This window comes from Podarcis bocagei (assembly GCF_964188305.1).
Source record: "Podarcis bocagei genome assembly, chromosome: 17".
Taxonomy (NCBI): Eukaryota; Metazoa; Chordata; class Lepidosauria; order Squamata; family Lacertidae; genus Podarcis; species Podarcis bocagei.
In genome coordinates, this window is record NC_138143.1 from 31028902 (window position 1) to 31053398 (window position 24497).

General features: G+C 45.0%; 1 protein-coding gene and 1 long non-coding RNA gene across 2 annotated transcripts in view; one reads left to right on the plus strand and one right to left on the minus strand.

Annotated features, from left to right (window-relative positions):
* Positions 1-24497, minus strand: part of LOC308577017 — a 243969-nt gene that overhangs the window by 157282 nt on the left and 62190 nt on the right. The gene's annotated exons all lie outside the window — the stretch shown is intronic.
* The window catches only part of ABCA1 (ATP binding cassette subfamily A member 1), a 111278-nt gene continuing 98207 nt past the window's right edge, over positions 11427-24497 (plus strand). The window contains exon 1 of the mRNA XM_081175998.1: positions 11427-11732. The gene's annotated coding sequence lies outside the window, so the exon portion shown is untranslated. The remainder of the gene's footprint in view (positions 11733-24497) is intronic.

Consider the following 24497-nt stretch of genomic DNA (forward strand, 5'->3'; position numbering starts at 1 on the left):
CAAAAGAGGACGAGACGGTTGGACAGTGTTCCCGAAGCTACCAGCATGAGTTTGACCAAATTGCGGGAGGCAGTGGAAGACAGGAGTGCCTGGTGTGCTCTGGTCCATGGGGTCACGAAGAGTCGGACACGACTAAACAACAACAAAATTGCTTATTGTTGCTTCAGTTTTCTGTACACCACATAGGAGATATTTTTAATACATTAATTAGTGCAGAAATCAAACAGTCACCTAGATGAAGAGGGCATAAGCTGCAGCCATCCGTGATGCCGACATGGCAACAGTAAGAATGCCTTGAAATAACTGCAAGAATTTAGAGGAAATCCGGCCTTTGGTCTACTTGTGGACCTGGAGCGTCGCTGCTCTTAACAACCTCCATGGTAACAGGAAAGCAAACCATAACATAGAACAGTAACCATCCAGAGAAAGAGCAGTTAATATTCACAGGCTTCCCCCCTGAAACTGAAATCCTGAGGCTGCAATTTTGTACACTGATCAAATCCCGCAGACTTTGATGGGATTTAAATAGCGCAACTGCACGCAGGATTGCAGCCGGAATTTGTGGCTGGACTGAATGAGAGGGAATCACTCCTCAACTGTTCCATTTATGTTTCTTCAAGTGCTAAGTTTATCTCAGGAGGTTTCTGGGCAAGATGACAAGTGTTCACACTGTGGGGAAAAGAATAATGAAATGCTTTCTGTGGAATCTCACAGGTGTTTTTGGAATTAACAAAGAAGCAGGTGGAAGTAATTGATTATTATTATTATTTTAAAAAATCAGTATGGCTTGCAGTAACCGGTGACCTAACCATCTCAAAGACATACTGGACCCCTTCCCCAACTTTTCCATTTTTAACCTGTGGTCAGTGATGATGTAAATCGTAGCCCAATATCATATGGAGAGCATCACATTGGCTACCCGTGTTCTACACAGAGATCATAGAACTGTAGAGTTGAAAGGGGCCATGAGAGTCATCTAGTCTGACCCCCTGCAATGTAGGAATCTTTCACCCAACACGGGGCTTGAACCCACAACCCTGGGATTAAGAGTCTTGTGATCTACTGACTGAGCTATCCAAGATCAGAAGAATCTGCACACAGTTTTCTGTGTGTTTCTGTTCCACCTGCCACTATTCTCCAGCTGATGAATGCAAAGGTGCTGGGTTGAACGGCAGCATCTTGGAATTTTATTTTTTTATTAAAATGATACACTTTAGACTAGTGTAAGTGGGATCCTGCAGCGAAATGTTGCGGCGTGGAGGAGTCTGTTCAGGATTCCGGCTAGTCCAGGGGTCTGCAACCTTTAAGACAAAAAGAGCCACTTGGACCCGTTTCCAAAGAAAAAAAAACTGGGAGCCGCAAAACTCGTCATTATAAAAATAACTTTTTTGTCACTTTTTAAATTATTTCTTTGTTTGACCCCTCAGAATTACTCCTCCTCATAGAAATAAACGTTAAATTAACAAGGTACCTTTTTGTGTGTGTGTGTTCTTCACTCCCCTTCAAAACAGTGACCAGCGTACGTGCCCCCTTTCAATGCAGTGACCAGCGTACATGCCCCTTACAATGTTGCGGGCGGGCAGGAAGGTGACGTCGGGACGGTGCGTGACTAATGCACGCACCGCCCCCATGCGACGTCACAGCCAGCACAGCACCCGCCACAGTGGGGAGTGTCGGGGCGCACAATGCGCCTCCTCCCCTCACTAGTATCCGCCCCGGAGCCGCAGCAAAGGTGTAAAAGAGCCACATGCGGCTCCGGAGCCACGGGTTGCAGACCCCTGGGCTAGTCCCTTCCATTTTATTCCACCTCTGGTTTTCCAGTTCCCTCCCACAACAATCAGTCAGTATTCCATGGCAACTGAGCATGCACAGTCCTAACTGGGAACCCTGGAGAGCTGCTGCCAGCCAGAGTAGGCAGTGTACAGAACCTTGTTGCACCAATGGTCTGACTCAATAGAAGTCAGCTTCCAGTGTTTCTAGACATGTTTAAACCAGCTCTAATACTAGCTCACCAACACACAAATTATAGTTTAATAATGATAGTGTGCTTGTCAGAGTGATTTCTTTTCTTGGGTAGCTTTGGTTGCAAGATCAAGACTTAACCTCACAAATGAGCCAAGGTCAAAACTGTTCAACATGCAACTCCATTTTGCATAGTTCCCTGAGGTTCCACTCCCTTGGAGTCTCAAATGGTAGAGGAATGTTGCTGGCAGAGCTTGCCTGAGCAGTCAGCTCTGTGAGCTGAATAGCATTCAAATTGTACCCCTTTTCAATATATATATATATTAAAACCCCATAGCTTTCCAGCTCTTTAACTCCCTTCAGATATTTAAAAGCAAAACTTTAATGCAGGACTAAGTGTGTAATTGTAAAAGTGAATTACCTCTTGCTGGCTACTCAGAGAGCACCATCAAAATGCTTAGTTCTTGCTTAAACAGCATATCACTTTGGGAATTCCTTTTACAAATCTCCTTAGGAGTTTAATGAAGTGATTAAAAATTATTTAACACTCCAAAGGGTCTTTTCAGAGTTTGGAATCTTTCAGGAAGGAACAGAACTGAGCTCAGTTTGTTATTCTTACTTGCGGTTAAGGGGATGAGAAAAAGGAGGTTGCCTTAATTTTTAAGTGTTTTCCTCTCTGCTGGTAAGAATTTTAGCCAATGGCTAGCATACCAGTCTTACTCCATCTTCTGGTTGTGCAAATCTGAACACACCTTCATTTACAGTCACACTTCTTGGTGTGCATAATGAATTGAGGTTGGCATAACAACAAATAGTATTTCTCTGTATGAGATTAACCACCCCAGCTGCAGGAGGTTCTCAGGAGACAATATAAATCAAGCCGTCATGTAAACTTCAATTGCTCTCTCCTAGTTTTGTTCTTCTGACCACCAGTCTTTCCTTTGAAGTAGATTGTTATTACTATTATTCTTTATAATTTATATGCCACTGACATGCCAAAAGAGCTCCTAAGCCATTTACAGGTATGGAACAAGTTGTAAATCCCACACACAAGGATAAGGCTCTCATGTGCAATTTAATCGTTGCTAATTGTGTGCCTGTTGCTCAAAGGAGGAAATAGGTTACCACCCACAGTGAAAGAATGGCTGGCAAAAAAAGTGGAAGATGGCAGGCATACATAATTAAAATGCACATTAAAAGAATTCCATCAAAACATTAAAAGCATCCGTAATTACTGTAAAATGTACAATGAAGAAAGCCCTATGGAAAGGCATGGCAATTTAAAAAGTTTAAAGCGCAGTTAAAACCAGTGCAGGTTCTGGGGCTACTTGACTTAAAAGTTAAATCTTGAAGAGCATGGGTAGGCAAACTAAGGCTCGGGGGCCGGATCTGGTCCAATCACCCTCTAAATCTGGCCCACAGATGGTCCGGGAATCAATGTGTTTTTACATGAGTAGAATGTGCCTTTTTTATTTAAAATGCATCTCTGGCTTATTTGTGGGGCATAGGAATTAGTTCATTCCCCAAAAAAGATATAGTCCGGCCCCCCACAAGGTCTGAGGGACAGTGACCGGCCCCCTGCTGAAAAAGTTTGCTGACCTCTGTTGAAGAGCCATCAGATGAGATCATCTTCTGAGGCCCTCCTTCATGTGCCTCCTCCTTGAGATGTCCGGAGGGTGGCAACACGAAAACGGGGTCTTCTCTGCAGTGGCTGCCCGTCTGTGGAATGCTCTCCTTCTTTTTTAACCAGGCCTTTGGTTGATCTGATTTACATACTATGCCCTTTTAAAATGTGTTTTTTTGTGGTGGGGGGGGTTGTGCTATTGGGTTGTTGTTTTTATTTTTATTATGTATTTTGTAGTTTTATATCTTGTTTTTATTCTGTGAACTGCCCTGAGAATCCCAGGTATAGGGCGGTATATAAATTCAATCAATCAATCAATCAATCAATTCTGATGGGGCCTCTTGCATCATTCTGATTTGTGTGGAGGCTCGATGACATCACATCAGGCAATTGTTATCCCACGCTTTCCAACATGTTTTCATGTAACTTTATTCGCAGTAAAATGTTTGTGGGTTTTTAGAAGCGAGTTTGTTGTGCCAGAGTGCCAGGTCACTTTATTCATGCGACTAAATTTATTTATTAAATTTGTAGACTGCCCCATACCTATACAGCTCTCAGGGCGGTTACAACATAAAAAAGGTAAAGTGACCCCTGACCATCAGGTCCAGTCATGACCAACTCTGGGGTTGCGGTGCTCATCTCGCTTTATTGGCCAAGGGACCCGGCGTACAGCTTCTGGGTCATGTGGCCAGCAGGACTAAGCCGCTTCTGGCGAACCAGAGGAGCTCACGGAAACGCAGTTTACCTTCCCGCCGGAGAGGTACCTATTTATCTACTTGCACTTTGACGTGCTTTCAAACTGCTAGGTTGGCAGGAGCAGGGACCAAACAACGGGAGCTCACCCCGTCGCGGGGATTCGAACCGCCAACCTTCTGATCGGCAAGTCCCAGGCTCTGTGGTTTAACCCACAGTGCTACCCGCGTCCCAGACAACATAAAACCACAATATAAAAACACAAAATACACAATGAAAACAAAAACAACCCAGTATAAAAAACCCCATGAATTTGAATATGAATTCACCTATGCAATCAAATCTCATCTGCAAAATACCTGAAAGTGACCTAAGACTGATAGGAGGAGCCAATAGTACCTGATGCAGAATTACCTGCCCCCAATGATGGCTGCTTGGGAAGCAGCTGGGGCAGAACACATAATGTTACAACGTTATAGTGACCAGTATGCTCTGTTAGGCAGGGGGTACTTTGATCTTAAAGCAGCCATTGACTGACTGGCCGACTGACTGGTTTCCTGTGCCATGTATGGAATGACTGCCATAGAGTGAAATGCAAGTGTACATTAGCTGAATAACTGATTCAACTGTTTTGATTTGGTTTTAGTTTTAGAGGCACAACTTCTCTTTTGATTTCTTCGCTGTTGCCAAATCAAAAGGCTGTTGCTCTAGTATCAATCCAGCAAGACTCTCTGGACCAAAAGAAACTGAGTTAGGCAACAAGCACCTTTCATCTAAGTTACAATGCCTCCACTCCGCTGAAGCCAGTCAGGGATATTAATTTGTCCTCTGGGCAACATACAAAAGTACATGAAATATAAAAGCACAACATGAGCACAGTTGAAACAACATCAGAACAGAACCATGAATGCTGAACATTTAAAAGGCACTTGAATGTGTGTTTTTTAAAGAAAAAAGAAAGAAATGAAAGCATGTTCAAGTTCCACAGACTAAGGATGCTTCCAGACAGGTGTTTACTATGGGATGGGATGAGTCCACACAAGATTGTGAGCATCAAAATGCCAGCACGTATTTTTAATCTGGATTCATCCAGGCAAATTTGGCAAATTAACGAAGTAAACTGTTACCTGTGACTGTTTTGTGATAACTTAATGGCTAACCTGCAATATTAAGTCCCGCATGCCTGGAAGCATCCTAATTTAATGTAATAGAAAAGTGATGCTTTTGAATAAAAACAGAGAGAACAGGGTGTGATGGTGGTGAGGCTATGCTTGATCTCTCTTGTCATCTAATGCCAGAGAGGAAAGGTTAAAAAAATAAAAAATCTTCTGGAATGCAATTTCCTGAATATGTGTGTTGTTGTTTTCAACCCAAAGGATCATGTTATCTGTCTTGCTTTCTAACTAGGACACAAACTAGGGCATTTGTTTTAAGTTAAAAACGACATGCAAAGTTTAGAATTGAAGAACTGCTTTTTGGGACCAAACTAGGATTCATCTCACTTTGTTTTTCTTAAGCTGCAGCTACTTGGATGACTCTAGGAGCAAAGAAGCAAGGGAAGAAAGTGACGATCTTTCCTTATTGTAGGGTGGCTCACCAGCAGTTACTTTCTCTGTTCATTTGATCTCTTTGACTCAGGGTTGACACTGGGCATTTTGTCACAAAAGTCACGTGTTCTGTGGTTGTGTGTTGTTGCTCTTAAACAAAATTTCTATTAACTTCCCACAACGTATACTAGGAGACTCTGCCAAAATGTGGCAGGCCCAATCTCTTGGTAAAGGTAAAGGGACCCCTGATGATTAGGTCCAGTCGTGACCGACTCTGGGGTTGCGGTGCTCATCTCGCTTTATTGGCCGAGGGAGCCGGTGTACAGCTTCCGGGTCATGTGGCCAGCATGACTAAGCCACTTCTGGCGAACCAGAGCAGCACACGGAAACGCTGTTTACCTTCCTGTCGGAGCAGTACCTATTTGTCTATTTGCACTTTGAGGTGCTTTTGAACTGCTAGGTGGGCAGGAGCAGGGACCGAGCAACGGGAGCTCACCCCGTCACGGGGATTCGAACCGCCGACCTTCTGATCGGCAAGTCCTAGGCTCTGTGGTTTAACATAGGAGCTAACTCCTAGGGCCCAAGATCCCTTCAGTCCCTTCAGTCAATAAAATACTTGAGGGGGCCAGGGGTCCCCCCCCCAGTTGATGGGCATTGCCAATCAAATGCTGTATGTGTGCCATGTCACTATTATGTGGGGTGGGGCTTACCTCATACTCTCCTACATTTCTGTGATGAAAATAGGGACATAATAATAATAATAATAATAATAATAAATAAATAAATAAATAATATTTATACCCTGCCCATCTGATTGGGTTGCCCCAGCCACTCTAGGCAGCTACCAATATGTATAAAAACATAATAAAAGTTAAACTTTTTTAAAAAACCTCTATACAGGGCTGCCTTCAGATGGCTTCAAAAGGTTGTATAGTTACTTATCTCCTTCAGACAGCTTGGGGGTCAGATAACGCCATGCCCTCCAACATTTCTCTGATGAAGATAGGGGCGTCATCAGGAAAAGTTGGACATTCTGGGATCAAATCAGAAACCAGAACCACATCTGTAAATCTGGGGCTGTCCCTGGAAAATAGGGACACTTGGAGTGTCTGTTACCTGCCTCCCTAATATTTTATTCAAGTTGGCACTCCTCTCCTGGAGTGTCCATGCTTGGCAGGCAGCAGACTCCATCCTTGCCACATCCAAAATCTCATACTGCACCAGACTTGACAATTCTAAACCTGTCCTGGCTAGACCCCTTGACCAGTTTTTGTTTTTAAATCACAAGTCGATGAGCCTTCCCGTTTGTCTGCTTCTAGAAGCAAGTATTCAGAAGACTATTGCGTTTGTACACCAAAGTTCCGTGGGCATTATATTTCACATATCTTACCCAAAATAGCCCATGTTTCCAATATCCCAGTGCCTTCAAATAGCTAGAACAGGGATTGGGGAATCCAGGTGCTCCTTGCTTCACTTTGGACTCCAGTCAGCATGTACAATGGTCAGGGAAGACAGGAACGATTGCCCAGCAACATCCAGACAGCCATGGATTCCCCACCCCAGGAGAGAAAGTCACATGTTCTCCATCTGCCTTTGCATCCTCCTACTTTCCTCCCTGGACTTTTGCATCTGACGTTCCATTGTTCATGCCTTGTGAGAACCATTGTGAGGGAAGTGAGTAGCTTTGGAGTGATGAACTCATTTCCCTGCCTGTGACAGCAATGAAAGACGCCACCCAGGATGTGGTGCTGACTGCCTGGGCTATTCTTTGGACATGTTCTGGAGAAAAACAGCTTGTGTGAGAGCATATAACCCCATTATTAGTGGACTGGGGAAAATGAGGCTTCTTGCTTTCACTTGCCTGCTTGACAATCCATCTTTTTGTTTGCAGTACAGTATCTCCATTCAACGCATTGATAACTGGAATAAAACTTCCAGTTTATTGATTGATTGATGCTCATTCAGTATAAAATGCACCATTTCAAGAGATTGCCATCTGCTTTGCACAATAAGTGACATGTAGGATTGAAAACTGGGGCTTATGTTATGTGTATGGTTACCAGACGTCCCTGTTTCCCGGGGACAGTCCCCAGATTTCATTTAATGTCCCCGGATTTATATTTTAAGTGTTGTAGATTTATTAGCAGGGAATGAATGTTGCATGATAGGTTCAACGGCACAACAAGACACATCATATGGGGACTTCTGGCAAGGCAAAATGGCGGGCGCCATGGCAGCGAGCAGCTCCTGAAGCCAGCCAGAGCCAACTGCGCTACCAGGCTGGCTCCAGGCTGCTGAGACTGCCGTTGCCGCTGCCACTGCCGAGGGGGAACCAGGGACAACCGGGTCGTCAACTGGGGGAACCGCTGACACACACACACACCCGCGACCCAAATCGAGCCGGGCGCAAGAGTGCCTGGCCACCCGGCCTACTGCCCAGCGGCACTCCGGGGCCAGGAAAACCCTGGAGCTGACACAAGGAGAAAAGGGGAGAGGAGAAGGAGAAAGGGGGAGAGAGGAAGAGGAAGGAGAAAAAAGAGGGGAGACCCGACCTTGCCCGCTGCTGCTGCCGCTGCTGATGAGAAGAGGTAGGAGAGCACCGGGAGGGCAAGGACATGTGGCCGAGCCCAGGCCCGACCCGAGCCTACTCCACGGTGGCTAGCACTCCAAGAGAGCAGACCGGGGCCCAGAGGAAGGCCTTGCGACAAAGGAGACCACGGTAGAGAAGATATTACTACTTCTTCTTTTTTAAAATTAAAAAAAACTTAAAAAAAATAACTTTCCCCTCCCTCTTTTCAAAAAAAGAAAAAAGTGTCCCCGGATTCTTTGAAAAAAAATTGGTAACCTTATGTTTGTGGCATAATTCCCCATTTGAAGTTGAAACATCGCCCACAGACGGATTGTTACAAAGGAAGGGAGGGGACTTGCAATTCCTATTGCAATGCAAACTCTTTTGTGAGCGCTGAAGTTACCACAGTGAAACTTGACTGTGCACGTTTAGTACCTCCTCTGTTTGAAGGTCAAACATGTTCTTGTTCGCTGCTCACATTTTCAAGGGGAAAGAGGAAAGATGCTCTGTGCTTTACTAGCTTATTATGAACTGCCCCATGTTACGCTTATCCTGTCAGCTCTCAGTCTGTGAGCTGGGAGTCTCACTAGAGCGCATAAGGCGACTGTAGTGGGACAGCCATTCTGAAATTCTGGAGTGTGTGCTTTCATTCCTCTGGGTTCCTTCAAGCAATATCCTGACTCCAGTACAGTGGTACCTCGGGTTTTGAACGTAATCCATTCTGGAAGACGGTTCGACTTCCGAAACGTTCGAAAACGGAAAACAGAAAACTCAAAATGGAAAACTCAAAACGAAAGCCGTGTTTCCTGTTTGACATCCAAGGCACATTTGAAAACCGAAGCATTTCTTTCCGGGTTTTTGGCGTTCGAGTTCCAAAACATTTGTCAAGGGAAACGTTCGAGAACTGAGGTACCACTGTAAATCCGGTAGACACAGAGGGGCAGAAGTCCACACACTCAACTTTCAGGAGAACTCCATTTATACAGTGGTACCTCAGATTACATACGCTTCAGGTTACATACGCTTCAGGTTACAGACTCTGCTAACCCAGAAATAGTGCTTCAGATTAAGAACTTTGCTTCAGGATAAGAACAGAAATCGTGCTCCAGCGGTGCAGCGGCAGCAGGAGGCCCCATTAGCTAAAGTGGTGCTTCAGGTTAAGAACAGTTTCAGGTTAAGAACGGACCTCAGGAATGAATTGAGTACTTAACCCGAGGTACCACTGTACAAGTACTAAACTGTGAGAATCCAGACTAGACAAGGTGTGTTCTGTCTCCCCCCCCCCCCTTACCTGGAGAGAATGTCTCCTTTGCCTTCCAGTCTATCAGATCCTCCACACAAGTGTTAGGCCTGCCCCCAACCTCATTTTCTTACTCATAGTGCCTTTCTTCTAGAAAAAAAGGTGTCAGTAGTACTCACCATGAAGTTGTTACAGTTAAGTACCACACTTTTAACTACAGTGGTGCCTCGCAAGACGAAATTAATTCGTTCCGCGAGTTTTGTCGTCTTGCGATTTTTTTCGTCTTGCGAAGCACGGTGTCGGGAAAGTTTTGGAAAAGCTTCAAAAATCACCAAAGTCTTCAAAAACCTCAAAAAAGGCTACCACACCGCATTCTATGAGTTGCTCCTCGAAGTCAAGTCGCAACTGTATTAACGGTGTTAAGAAAAAGGAAACAAACTTGCAAGACATTTCCGTCTTGCGAAGCAAGCCCATAGGGAAAATCGTCTTGCGAAGCAGCTCAAAAAACAAAAAACCCTTTCGTCTAGCGAGTTTTTTGTCTTCCGAGGCATTCGTCTTCCGAGGTACCACTGTAGTTATTTTCTTCTTGGTGGGGATGGATGAGAGTTGCAGTACTACATACCCCTGGGTACCCCCAGAAAAAGAGTACTTCTTACTCAGTCCAGAGTGTTCTCTGGGGATGAGCACCTGGGACTGTATCTGAGCAAAGCAAACATAGATGCAAACTGAGAGTGAAAGGTTGGGTACCAGGACCAGCCCTACTTTTAGGCAGAGCAAGGCAGTTGCCCAAGGCAAATAATGTTAGCTTTCAAATCTCAGCTTCTCAGCAAGAAGCTGTGGTGACTGGGAGAGGGAAAGAGTAGGTGAAAGTAAGCCATGAGTAAAAAAACCAAAAACCCCCAAACCCACGGACTTCATCTGCCTGTTCCTGTGCGCCATAAATGCCCGCCGGCTGTGCCACATGGCACATACATGTGGCAGGTCTCTCTGCATTTGTCTGTCTGATTCTGTCTGGTTGTCTGAGATTCCAGCACAGTCTGACGAAGAAACTGAACCCAAGCTGGGTCAAAGCAGTCCGGTGGGGAAGATCCGCAGCAGAGAACAGGTTTTACTCTCACCTCAACGGCACTACCATTTACTTCCTACCCTGTATGTGAATGGCTGCCACGCATCCTTACCGAGGGAAGGAAAAATGCCACAGTCAGGTATACTGTGGAGTGCAAACTTAAGCTCAACCGATAATATGCGCAACAGAGGGCTTAGTGATGTAGCAGTTGTAGGACATGGGAGACCGGGACTCAAATCCATGCTCAACCATGAAACTCAATGGGAGACCTTTGGCCAAGCACTGCCTCTCAGTCTACCCTACCTCACAGGGTTGTTGTAATGATAATTCAACCTGAAGCGAGGGCGGAGGTGGCGGGGCCTCCTGGGGGACTGATCCCCACTCTCCCCTTCCTCTCTGGGTAGGTGATCCCAAACCCTCCAAGTGTCCCTGCTTTCCAGTTTACAGGAGCCATTTCTGATTTCCCGCTTTCCCTTACAGTGATGGCCAAACTTGGCCCTCCAGCTGTTTTCGGACTACAGTTCCCATCATCCCCGACCACTGGTCCTGTTAGCTAGGGATGATGGGAGTTGTAGTCCCAAAACAGCTGGAGGGCCAAGTTTGGCCATCACTGCTGCTTCCATTGGTGAAATGCATGGCATCCCGCGTCGCCCTTTTAAGAGGCGTGCTTGTCCTCCACGTGCTGGCGGTGAGTGACTGAAATACATAAACAGAGGCAGAGCAGCAGCAGCAGCGAGAGCAGAAGGAAGCCGCGGTTGACCGATAATAACCTCCTCCGTGCAGCGCCGGCGGAATCTATATAAGGAGCTCCGGGTTCAACAGATCTCTTGGTCTCCGTCCGTGGGGCAGCTGGCAAGGGGCAGAGGCAGCTCTCCCCGCCGCCTTACTCGCCCCGCCTGCAAATATCAACCACCACACAATAACCCAGGTCCAGGGGGACTATCATCAGGCTTCGTGGCGAGGACTTTTCTCTTTTCCATTCCCCATCGAAGGGGACAAGAAAGACACCCTCAGATCAAACTGGCGAGCAGGTAAAATGAGATGGGTTTTTTGGGGGGTGGGGTGGGGAATGGGGTTGGGGCTGGGAAAATGGTTGGGGGTTCAAAAAGGTTGTTGAAAATCAGCCCACCCCCGCAGTGGCGTAGCGTGGCTTGTCAGCACCCGGGGCAAGGCAAGTAATTTGCGCCTCCTAACCCGTGGATTTGCGCCCCCTAACCCTAACCCCCAGATGATGCGCCCGGTGTGGCCGGCCCCCCTGCACCCCCCCACGCTACGCCACTGCACCCCCGGTTAAGATGGACTTTGGGGGGCTCCCCCTGCTTCCACCCACCCCACACCAGCCGCCCCATAGAAAGCTGCCGGGGCTTCATTTGCGCCTATGTAAAACCGACACAAAGAGCCTCAGCGCTGGCGCCGAAAACAACTCACTTTGGGGGACCTCGTTGTTTTTCTTCCCATGCTTTGCGTGGGGCTGGGGAAGCAGACCTCTGAGCATGTGCAGAGTGCGTTTTGTTCCTCTCTCATACACGCCTTCCTCCCCCGCACGTTCCGAGCATGCCTGGGCGCCCCAGCACCCTTATTTTTCTGTTCCGTTTCGTTTCGGTGCCTGTTGGGTGCAACTCCGGCCGGGAATTGGGACTCGTTTTGGAGAGGACAAAAGAGGCGAGGCGAGCCTGGCTTGGCGAGGCATGTAAATGGTTGGGGATCTAGCTAGAGACAAAAAGCGACGCCTCAGGTTGCTTGAGGTCCCCCCAGATATCTTTTCCTTTCGTTTTCTTCCTTTCTATCCTGCCCCTCTTTGTTTCCCCCCTGTGTCAAAGCAACACATTTAGCTCCTCAGGGTTTAGTTGAGGAGCTGAGTGGAGGCAGCGCGGAAATTTGTTATTTTTCCTCCCAGCAGAAAAGGCTCTCTTGCACGAGACTTGGGGCACCTTGAAAAGAAACAAATAAGGTTTCTGGCGGCATGGAGGGTTGGTTCCCTTGGAGCCGAGTCTGAGAGAGGGAGCCTGTTTTTCTCTCTTTCTCTCTTTCGACGGCTGCTTTATCAGAAGACGCCTGCAGTTGGGGCTGTTGAGGCAAGACCCAAAAAAATAGGGCTGCGAGGAGAGACAGACAGATACGAGGAGCTCTAAGTAGCTAGAAATGACCGAGAGTAACCCCGGGGTACGTATGGCAACTTAATGAAAGCCATCAGCCTGGCAAATGGAACAATAATAATAATAGTAATGGTGCAAATCCATCTCATCTGATGGATTTTGCACCTCAGCCCTGGTAAGAAAGCACTCTGGACACAGGAAAAGTTTTTTGGGTTATTTGGATTTTTTTGCTAGGAGAAGCAACATATAGCAATAACAATATATTTGTAAGAATAGTAGCAATAAGTTTAAAACATGCTTCTCGTCTTTTGGCCCACTGTTGTGGAAATAGATTCCATTCTTTGTGAGTCAGGACCCAACAGGAACTGGGAGTTTTGTTTTGCAAGGGTTGGGATAGAAAAAAGGAAGCCCAAGGGAACAGGGACTAGCAATGATCATTTTCCTGCCCAAGCTGATCTACAGTGCGATCCATTGGTCTGGGAGCATTGTAAATATGTGAACAAAAAGGCCGTAGTTGTGTTGGGGGTGTATGTATTGGTGATAAATAGGAGTTTGGTATTGTATGCATATGGTTGTGTTTGTGGATTAGGTTAACAGCCTGGGTAAAAATCTCCCCCCCCCCTCAGCCATGAAGCTTGTTAGGTGAGCTGAAGACCCTCACCACCTTCTCTCAGCCTTACCTACTTTACTGGGTTGTTGTTGTGATGGTGGTGAATCAACCCCCCCCCCCGAATTCTTTGGAGGAAAGTTGAGAGACAAATGTGGCAAATAAAGAAGAATAAAAAGAAGTTTGAGATGGATAACAGGAGTTTTATTTGTTTGCTGCACCTTTCCTCCACGGACTTCAAGGCAGCATACATGGTTCTCTCCCCCCTCCCATTGAACCCCCACAACGATGCTGCCGACGTGTCAGGCCGAGAGGCAGTAACTGGTCCATGGTCACCCAGTAATCTTCGGGCCGAGTAGGGATTGAAACCCTGGTCTCTTAGTTCCAACACAACACTGGCTCTCTTAAAAAAACAACAACCCATGTTTTCAACTTTAAATTTAATGAGTTTGTTTCTACCTAGTGAGCTTGTTGCAATTTCAGGTTTGTTTGTTTTTTATTTTTAAAAAGCATGCTTAGAAATCATTTTCATGAAGCATCACTGTAGATCCTACATGCATGTCTTTAGTTGCCTGCACATACTGTGTAGACCAGTTGCGGTTCCCCAGGGTCAATACCCCTGACTTGTATGACTGGCACACAGCTGTCCGTTACACCACCCAACGATACCATCATTGCAAGTTTTAAATAAGATCTTCCTCAGAAATTAAAATGCCAAACGTTCTTTCTCTGTAGGAGATCTTTTTCTAGGACCTTGGCGGGCAATGCGTTGGCCCTCAAGACATTGCTGAACTAGGATGTTCATCATCCCTGCCCATTAGTCAGTCTGATGGGAGCTAGAGTCCATCTGTAGGGCCACAGCCTGCTCACCAATTGTGAAATTCTGCAAAGTGCCTTTTTGATGTTGCTGCACATCTTCTTCATATACATGGAACTAGCAAACTAGGGAGAGACCTTTTAGCTGAACCCTCTCCCCAAAGTTCTCCAACTGCAGGAAAGACACAATTATTCTGTCTGCGCGAGGTTAGTTTTACCTCCTTATAGTGTAGAGTTTCCCCACATCCTGGAATGTCCCTTATCCAAGCCATCCTCCCACTTCTTCTCTGCTGTGTAAGCTTTCCTCGCTCCCTGTCCTGCTTTTCTGTCCTGTGGCCTTGTGAAACTCCAGCTGTTTTTGTTCTAAAGCAGCGCTCTTGGTTCATCCAAGGTCACAGCAAGGGCCAGCAGTCCTGGCTGGTTCTCCACGTGGACCGAATGTACATCTTGCAATGTGTCCTAGAACTGCCTGCTTGGCTGCAGCAGGGGAAAGGGTCCCTAAAGGCAGAAAAGACAGGAGTGGACGTTACTGAGCAAATGGAAAGAAGAAGCCTCACATCTTCCTATTCCACCCCACACTACGGCAGAAGTTCTCTTCTTCCTGCCAGGGAACATTCAGTGAAGTTAAGAGGGAGGGTAACTAAAATCACAACTTGCTTGTCCCTTTCCTCCCATGCCTGTGGAGGAAGGTGACTAGAAGCTTAACATCTGCAGCTACTCCTGGGGTCATTTTTAAAGATGTAGGTGCTGTGACCTGGCCAGGACCTAGAACCCCTACTTTCACCAAAAGATACTTCAGGAGGCTCACAGTGCTGGGATCACAGCAAAGTAAATGACCAACAACCTGATTCCTAAGGGTCATTGGAATTGCTCTCTGTGAAAGTCAGTTTCATTTTTTTGAATCTGGTTTGATAGTCATCTAGTTTAGCCCTTCAACGCAGGAATCTTTTGTCTAACAAAAAACGTCTCTGTAGTGAGTTTCCCATTCCAGGATTTTTTCCAGTGAAGTCAGCCTAGAATTGGAACCGTAGGCAACTTCCTGAAAATAGAATAATCATTTCATTTATATCCTACTTTTCTTCCAAGGCAGCATAGCAATGCGATTGGTACTCTTCCCACTGGCATTCTATTCTACCAACAAACCTGTTAGGTAGTCTAGGCCAGTGTTTCCCAACCTTTTTTGGGCAAAGGCACACTTGTTTCATGAAAAAAATCTCGAGGCACACCACCATTACAGCCCCTGCCCGCCCGGCCGCCACTGCTGCGCTCATTCCATGGCCGGGAGAAGAGCGCTTCAAACAAAACGCCCGGCCCGCCAGGCCACGCTGGGAAACGTAGTTCGCGCACCCCGCGTGGGCGCGGAGCCCAAGGGCGAGGGGACTACGGATCCCAGCAGCCCCCGCGCCGGGGACTGAGGGGGAGAGGCCAGGTGCAGGGATGGAGGGACGGGTGGGCGAGCGAGTGAGTGAGTGGCAGCCACCAAGCCTTGGCCGAGAGCCAGGAAGGGCCTCCCCGGAGGAGGAGGAGGAGGAGGAGGAGGAGGAGGAGGGAGGCGCAGAGCGGGAGGGAGGGAGGGAACCCCAGGGGTCATCTAGTGACGGCGCCCCAATCGAAAATTTGACTTTAAAAAAAAATCTTTCGAATTTTTAAATTTTTCCCGCGGCACACCAGGCAACATCTCGCGGCACACTAGTGTGCCGCGGAACAGTGGTTGGGAAACACTGGTCTAGGCTGAGCTATATTAAGTGACCCAAAGTCACTGCATGAGTTTCATGGCAGACTGGGGTTTTTGAACCCAGGTCTTCCTGGTCCAACACACGTAACCACTACACCTCATTGGCTCTCACCAAGTAATAATAATGACAGACAGTCAAATCAATGTTTTGGATTGCAGAACTCCTAAGTAGTCATTCTGCTTATAAAAGACTGCATCCTTTTTGTAATCCTTGCAAGGCGAAAAAAGCAATGAATTATGTAATATAAGTCAATAAGATAATTCCAGCATGCAGAAAGCAATTATGCTGATGACTACAATTATAACAAAAGATTAATGTTTCCTGCTGCAGCTTTCTTTTTAACTTTACCTCTTATCTGCTGCGATAAATATCTTTTAATGAACTTTTGCAGGTGGCAGAACAAACAGACTTTTATGTTTTTATGGTCTTGATTCAAGACTCTTGAATTTTCTATGATAGTGACATGGAAATCAAATGCAAGCATTCTTGCGTTCCCATTTGATACTCTTTGTGTGCAACGATTCCATTATCTCTGGATGAAAATATGTCCCTCTCTCTATGTCTCTGTGTGCAATCACAGTCCCTTCCCAGGACAGATGGAGCATTCTGGGCTTCTGTGAGACATTCTGCAGATTTGCGCTAAACACATAGCGTTGGGGTCTCCTGGGGCACCATATTGTTGACATGGCAGATGTAACTGCTCCCTCTGATCTACTGGAGTCCATTGTGTTGATGGGAGCTTGAACACATGCTGTTGTTCTATCATTCAGCTTGTCTCCTCCTGCATCTGTCTCCTAAGGCAGTGATTTCATCAATGCCCTTAGCATGAATATCTTCTGCTACTCTGCAGATAAAATTGACTGCTAAAATGTGTGCCACACAGTCCTCTAAATCGTTCTAGAGAAAGGTTCTCCCTATTTGAAAAAGTAATAGCTATCCATTAGGGATTCAGTCTGTTCTCCCTCAGTTAAAAATATTAAATAAGGGAGGCTTCCTCTTGTCTTCCTGTGTTATGTTCTATCACGTTAGATTTGGCTTTTGATAGAATACCACATGGGTGTTACTGCAGGCGGCAAATTGATTGTGTGGTTTTTATAAAGTGGATCGCATATTATTTTTGTTTGAAGAAGAGCCTGACAATTGAAAATGTGCTGGGCCTTAATTCGTTCACCTTTTGATCACTTCTGAACTAAAATGTCTTCACTGCAGTCGCTGAGGATATTTATCTTCACTTTTCTAGTATTCATAGAAAGACTCAGTCGTCGTATATATAAGATACAGTTCCTTGGTTCTTTCTGTATGTCACATTCTTGGATAACCAGGGGATAGGAAACACCGGATGGGGCTATTGAAATTGAGCTTCCGTTCTCAGTGGTTTCCGTTGACTTCCATGGTACAAAATTGTCTGCAGCCAGCAAAATCACACTTTTATAGCAATTGGGCTGTAAAGAGATCTGCAAAATGGGAGCCAGAAAGGAAAAGTTTACTGAGCTACGCCTGATGCAGAATATTGGCTAGAAATCCAGGGAACAAAGGAAGTTGCATTATGAAATGTGACACAGACCTCCAATGTGGGTTTCACTTCCTCTCTGTACCCTAGGATCTATCTATTCTCCATATAAATGGTACTGAACACTTTTCTTACTCCACGCTGTTACCTTTATAGAGTAGTGCAGCTATGAACCTGTGGGATTGGAGTCCCATTTTGATGGAGTTTGTGTTAAATGCTTGGGAGACTTGGCTCCCACTTTAACATTAGTGTTCCTTTTTCTGTTTTCTGTTATGTATGATTCACGAAGGGGAAAAGTCTGCTCCCTTTGCACTTTTCAGCCTTGGTCACTAGACGAAAACATGTGATCCTCAGTCAAGTACTGTGTCAGAAAGACAAGACAAGCAAGCAGGCAGCCGGATAGGATGAAAAACTGTTGACACTGTGTTTTCTCCTCCCAGACAAAGCTGCTTAATTCTGTGAGCAAATAAGAAGTACAAAGGGGGGGGGGGTGATTCAGAGAGAGACCACTTACAGATTAGCTCTATCAATTTAAATGACAAGTTTTAATTGTTCCTTCGTTCCTTCTAATAAATTCTTGACTTGGGTTGGGGATAAATGCTTTGCAAAGGTGTAAGCATCAATATCAGGCTCCTGCTTCTTCTTTAACATGAATGACTACATTGAATTGGACATTTTATCCCCCTAGCTCTGCTCCTAAATAGCTCTTAGGTTAATCCAATAAAGAAACACTTTCTTCACATCATGTTAACTCCATTAGGAAGCAGTTAGTGTGTTAGGTGAGAAAGAGAGTGCTTTTTAGACATTATGAGTTTGAGCTAGTCTGGACTGGAGGCACCATCTTTTTTTGGAAAAGCAGCTGGGACAACAGTTTTCCCTCAAAATAAACTCTGGCTTCCACTTCTAACAGGCAATCTGAGGGGTGCTGCAGAAATAAGAAATCAAAATTACATACCAAGCTGACTTGATGGTCTGCATGAAATCAATGGGGTTTTCCCCCCACCCACTCCTTTAATAGGCTTAGGTTGCAATTCTGTACCTGCTTACCTGGGAGTAAGTCCATTTGAACTCAGTAGGGCTTCCTTCTGAGTAAACATTAGATTGTGCTGTTAGATCAATGGGTAGACTAATCAGCTAAAACTTCACTGATAAATTAGGGGCGGCACTTTGAATCAGGTAGCAAATTATAATCTTAACCCTGAGTGTTAGCTTTTCTTTGATAGGCCAGCACCCTCTTTAGTATATCAAAAGGCCCCACTGTTGAGTAGAATGCTCATTTTTAAAAGTAAGTCAAATCAATCATTGAAAAGCTGAAGTATTCACTAAAAATCCTTTAACCGCCCTCCTTCTTTTTAACGCACAACCCAACAAGCATCCTTGATCTTGCACTTTTTGTGGTTACTGTTATTAAAGTGTGACAGAAGAGATGCATTGTAAAACTGTGTGTGCCTTTCAGTGTTGGGCTCACGTGGGCAATGCAATACACCAATTCAGCATCTCTGAAATGGGGATTTGAGTCCCTTGAGCCAGTCTCAAATCTCTGTTTTGCCTACAGTGGGCTTGTTCGTACTTCTGCTATCTTGTTTAATACGTTGCTGGTACAGTGTGAATGTCGCCCTATGTGCTGCTTCTGTTTGTTTGGTGCTCCACTTGTGAGTGGCAAGCAGGTGTACAATCTGATTATATGGTTACAGTAGTTCCTGGCCCATGCTAGGACACTGGTGTGCTTCCATTGTGTCTCCTGGTGCTGACATAGGAACAGACCACACAGTCCAGACAATCCGTGTTTAATTGCCACTTGAAGAATGACAGCCCAGCACTTTCTGAAGACTGTAAAGTTCAGGGAGTGCCCCCTGTCCAGTTCTTTAGAGGTAGATTTTTAAAGTAGTTCTGAGAACTTGACACCAGAGGGCAGAGTATTTACCGGCATACAAACACATGGAGGTATTTATACCCAAGGGACAATTTCTGTAGAAAGATAAACAAGAATTAACGTCGTGTGGTACTGTTGCATGCTTGAACGCTACAGTAATGAGACTTTGAACTAATATGAGCGAGAGACTATATGTATGCATTTTAGGCTGCAATCCTAGACTCGCTAACCTAGAGAAAGCTCCATTAAGGTCAATGGGATTTAGCTTTGAATAGACTTATTGTGCTGGCCAGTTCTGTTGGTCCACCCTGTTGCCCCACAACAACTGAGAACAGAAGGTATGCCAAAACTCTTGAAACATTTCACCTGGAGTACTGTGTCCAGTTCTGGGCACCACAATTCAAGAAGGACACTGACAAACTGGAACGTGTCCAGAGGAGGGCAACCAAAATGGTCAAAGGCCTGGAAACGATGCCTTATGAGGAACGGCTAAGGGAGCTGGGCATGTTTAGCCTGGAAAAGAGGAGGTTAAGGGATGATATGATAGCCATGTTCAAATATATAAAAGGATGTCACATAGAGGAGGGAGAAAGGTTGTTTTCTGCTGCTCCAGAGAAGCGGACACGGAGCAATGGATCCAAACTACAAGAAAGAAGATTCCACCTAAACATTAGGAAGAACTTCCTAACTGTAAGAGCTGTTCGACAGTGGAATTTGCTGCCAAGGAGTGTGGTGGAGTCTCCTACTTTGGAGGTCTTTAAGCAGAGGCTTGACAACCATATGTCAGGAGTGCTCTGATGGTGTTTCCTGCTTGGCAGGGGGTTGGACTCGATGGCCCTTGTGGTCTCTTCCAACTCTATGATTCTATGATTCTATTCTATGATTCATTGTGACTTCTCACTGTGGAGGAGAAACGATAATGTTGGGCAAGCTGTTGCCCAAGAGCCCATTGATGTGCTTCCAAGGAACCAAAGACTCCTCCAGGACACACTTTGACAGCAGTTGCCCTAGAGCAAGGTTAGCCGATGTGGTGGCTTCAAGCTGTTGTGGGCTACACCTCCTTGCAGCCCCAGCCAGCATGGCTGATGCTCAGGGATGATGGTAGTTGCAGTCCAAAACCTCTGACGGGTACCATGTTGGCTACCCTTGCCACCAAGAAACAATCGTTTTTAATCTCATTCAAATAAACCAATTCCCATGGCTGTAAATCCATATACAGTATATGGGATCCATGTTAAACCTGAAAACTAATCTCGTCATCTGGGACTCTGTCTGGCTTTGGAGATACTGTAGTTTGTCTTGAGTTTTTCTTATCTCATTCATGGGCTTGTTTATTGGCGATAAAAAGACTAGACATGATTAATTGAACATTTTATTGTATTTCATTTGACTTAGTCAGTCCAGAATCTTGATTAGTCCCCACCACCAAGAACTATTGGCTTCACTTGGAAGTTTGCAAGGTTGGGTGGAGGTATATTGGAAATCTCATTATAGCAAGAGAGCATATTTTATTATGGATGCCGTTAATAATGGCTTTTACAGTCCGCATCATAGCTTACAGTATTCTGTTCTGCATTGATTGGTAAATACTACTTATTCTTTTCCCTGCAATGCATTGCCAGTAATCTCTCATATCTCTTTCAGAGATGAGGTTCTCTAAACACTGCTGTCCTCTCTGGCCAGAATTTTACTGAGAGTGAAATATCCTCCAATTTCAGAATGTTAACGATCTTCTTACGGATTGATAAGTTCAGCTCTTGTTTTCACTGGCAACGTTTGGGACTTCCAGCGTTTTATGTGGTGCCGTCTCATAAAATTACATCTGGGTGTTTCATGGTTTTATGCAGATAAAACATAATGCCAGTAAAAATATCACTTGACTTGTAGAAAGCTCTTGAATTTATGGTGAGGTCATAAGCCCATAAGCCAGTTGAGTCGGCCTGCCAGTCAGCCCCATCTTCACTGCTATATGAGCTCATCGATTGGAGAAGCGCTGTGAAGTATTCAGCCTGAAATTGTTAGATACCCTGACATAATTTGTGCCCTTTATATATTGCCTCATTTCGCCATTTCAGAGAAGGAACTATTCCTTTCTTCAGGGGCAGAGCTCCAAAATGTGTTTGAAATTTCAGTCTGGCATTCCTGTCGGGGGCCTCTGGGTTGTATGGAGGCCATTCTGTGAGAAGACGAGGAGAAAAAAGAAGTTTGAGGCAAAGAATCCTGTTTCCTGCTAAGAAAAAGACCTGGAAAAGGCAATGTGGTTGCTGTGCGATTGTAGGGTGGTACCTCGGGTTAAGAACTTAATTCGTTCTGGAGGTCCGTTCTTAACCTGAAACTGTTCTTAACCTGAGGTACCACTTTAGCTAATGGGGCCTCCCGCTGCCACCACACAATTTCTGTTCTCATCCTGAGGTAAAATTCTTAACCCGAGGTAGTATTTCTGGGTTAGCGGAGTCTGTAACCCGAAGCATATGTAACCTGAGGTACCACTGTACATCCTTCGATTGTTCTTTTTAAAGCATTAGAAAGTGGTGGAATGGCATGGTCCAGACTGGGACTATGGTACATAGGGGTGTGGGGTCTGGCTTTAACTCCCCATGGCATTTTTCTACAACATTTTTTTGCCCCATCCTCTCTGCTATGATACCCCAGAAATACCATTCTAGTAAAAGACAGCTTTGGGGCAAATATCAACTGGAGCCTGGAGGAGAGATTTTAGCAGGAAATGGCAAACCCTGCCCCTTCTCCATACCTTGTGCTTCAGACCCTACCACCAGCAGCTGCTGTAAATAACAAGCCAAGGATGGGTGGCCATGTGGTAAAACCTATCTTCCGTTCTGGCTCCAACTCAGTATTCAGTACTGTTGCTACATTTTGAGGAAATAAAAGTGACTACTGAGGTATTGTGGGAAATCAAAATGGTAGCCTAGCTCCCATTAGGAAAATAATTGTTTAAGGGGGGTATGGGTTTCAGAAGTGAGTCCTGCCGTGACACTGGGTCCCAGCAGTTGCCCAAAGATACTGGGTGCTGACACTAGGCCTGCCACCTTGATCTTGAGGGGAACATGGGATGGAAAAGCTGATGAAGTATATCAATGTACATTCTAGCACCTGGAAAGGAGATTACAGGATAGGCTCTGGATTTCTATCATAATGCTTTGCATACAAAAGAGATTCGTCCTTTCTCCTTCATTGATTGCATTTCCTGACTTATCTAGAGTTTGTCTGTTGATGATTTCATCCGCATGTTGCTTTTCCACAAAAAAGAAGAAACATGGCCGAAGCAGGGATGTGTATCACAACCCAAACAGTGCAAAAACAGTAGGAAAATGTAACATAATAAATCAGCAACACAATAGCAAATGGAGCAATGTACGAAAAGCAACTATAAATATAACAAGATTATATTAACAACACGACACTGTTGCAATAGCAAAAATAACAAGGGAGCCCTAACACCTTGATCATTATAAAAAATAAACCCTCCAACACTGTTACTCACAGTTTCTCTCCTGCAGCATCTTGCAAGCTTCCAAAGATGCAAAGCACAGGGTAGCTGCAAAAACCTCTCCCATTTGGCCATTCTCCCATGATATTTAGACCAGCATTATTTAAATTTGTGGAGCTAAACAGGACTTCAGAGTCACATAACTTAGAGTTTTCCCCAAAGATGTTTTTGTTTTTGTTTTGTTTTTTGCGGGAGAAAGTTCTTAGGCACACTGGCCTGTGTTTCTTAAAACCCCATGTTTGTCATTTAGTCAAAGCATATCAAGGTGTGAACGTTTAGAAGCTCTTATCAAGAGAGGCAAACCTGAGAAGTTTACAGTCTGGCAGCAGATTGGCACACAGCCATTCTTAACCATTATACTTTCAAGCTGCTGTAATTAATTTGATGATTTGCCTAGCATGCTTGCCGAAGTGTTGTTGCTGCCTCCTCTGCCCTGACCCACTGGGATGGCACCAGGACCTGACACTGTTACCACCAGGTATGGAGGTGTGTTGAAATCCAACTCTGCCAAGCCTTCTGCCTAACAATGTAAAATAAGGCAGGGATGTCAAGTTACTGATAAAGTTAACACAAGCTGAACATTATTCCTGTAACAGCAAGGCACAGAAATATGTGTAATGGCCACAGCATGGCCAACCATATATATGCTCTTTTATCTGATGCAATGTGTAGAAAATTGCATCTGTCTGCAGTTTTGCAATGTGCTTGCAATTTTTAAGAATGAAAGCTGCCGTTTAAAATGCTTAAACGTCAACAGTGGGATTCATATTGTTCAGATACATTTCAATATCTCAAGGTTGAGGTGAATTATTGTGGAGTTGCTTTGAAATCTAGCTAGAAGTTGTAGGGAAACTTTAAAATCTAGTTATCAGAAAGCATTGCTTTTGAGATTCCAGAAAGCACAACTGGCCATATCGGCTCCATTCATCTGATAATGGCTCGGCCCCAAGGTTTGAGGTTCAAAGCTCACAGCCACTGCTGACATTTGTGACCGGGACAGCACTTGGCGTGGACTACAGTGCTTCATAGAACTTAGATAGCAATAAGCTGGATCTCTTGGAGGTATTACTAGTTGAAAGTCTAGATTTGCGGAGTAGATTCAGGTAAGTCTTTCAGCTTTGTAAGATTTTGAGTGGAACTGCCTGCTTAAATTACAGATGTGGGCAATTTCATCGATGCCATTCCTTACAGCTGCCATAACCGGTTTGTACCTTCCATGCAACATAAAGAGGTAATTGACTACCCTAGCTATTTTAAATTTTATTTTGGGTGGCCGGGAGGTCCTTCCAAAAGGAATCCTTTTGAGAAATGGTGCAATGTGACTGTCATTTGGTGTTCGTTATTTTGTAGAACTTTTCCGCTTTCCTTTCGGAAAACCGCAACAAGAAAAATAGCTGGTGGTGTCCTTTTTATGAAAAAAATTACTTGTTTCAAAAGGTTTGAATGGTTTGTTTGAATGGCACTTCACTATTGTTTTTATGGTGGTTTTAACGTTTCTCATCTTAACACTGCCTGCATAGGGCAGCCAGGGCTTCGTATTTGAAAAACCTAAAATTCTGCTGATCAGCTCTTTGGGAGCTGTAGGGTGTGGGATGATGGTGGCTGAATTCAGATCTCTGCTTAGCTCCAAAACTGACCATCAGGACTTTA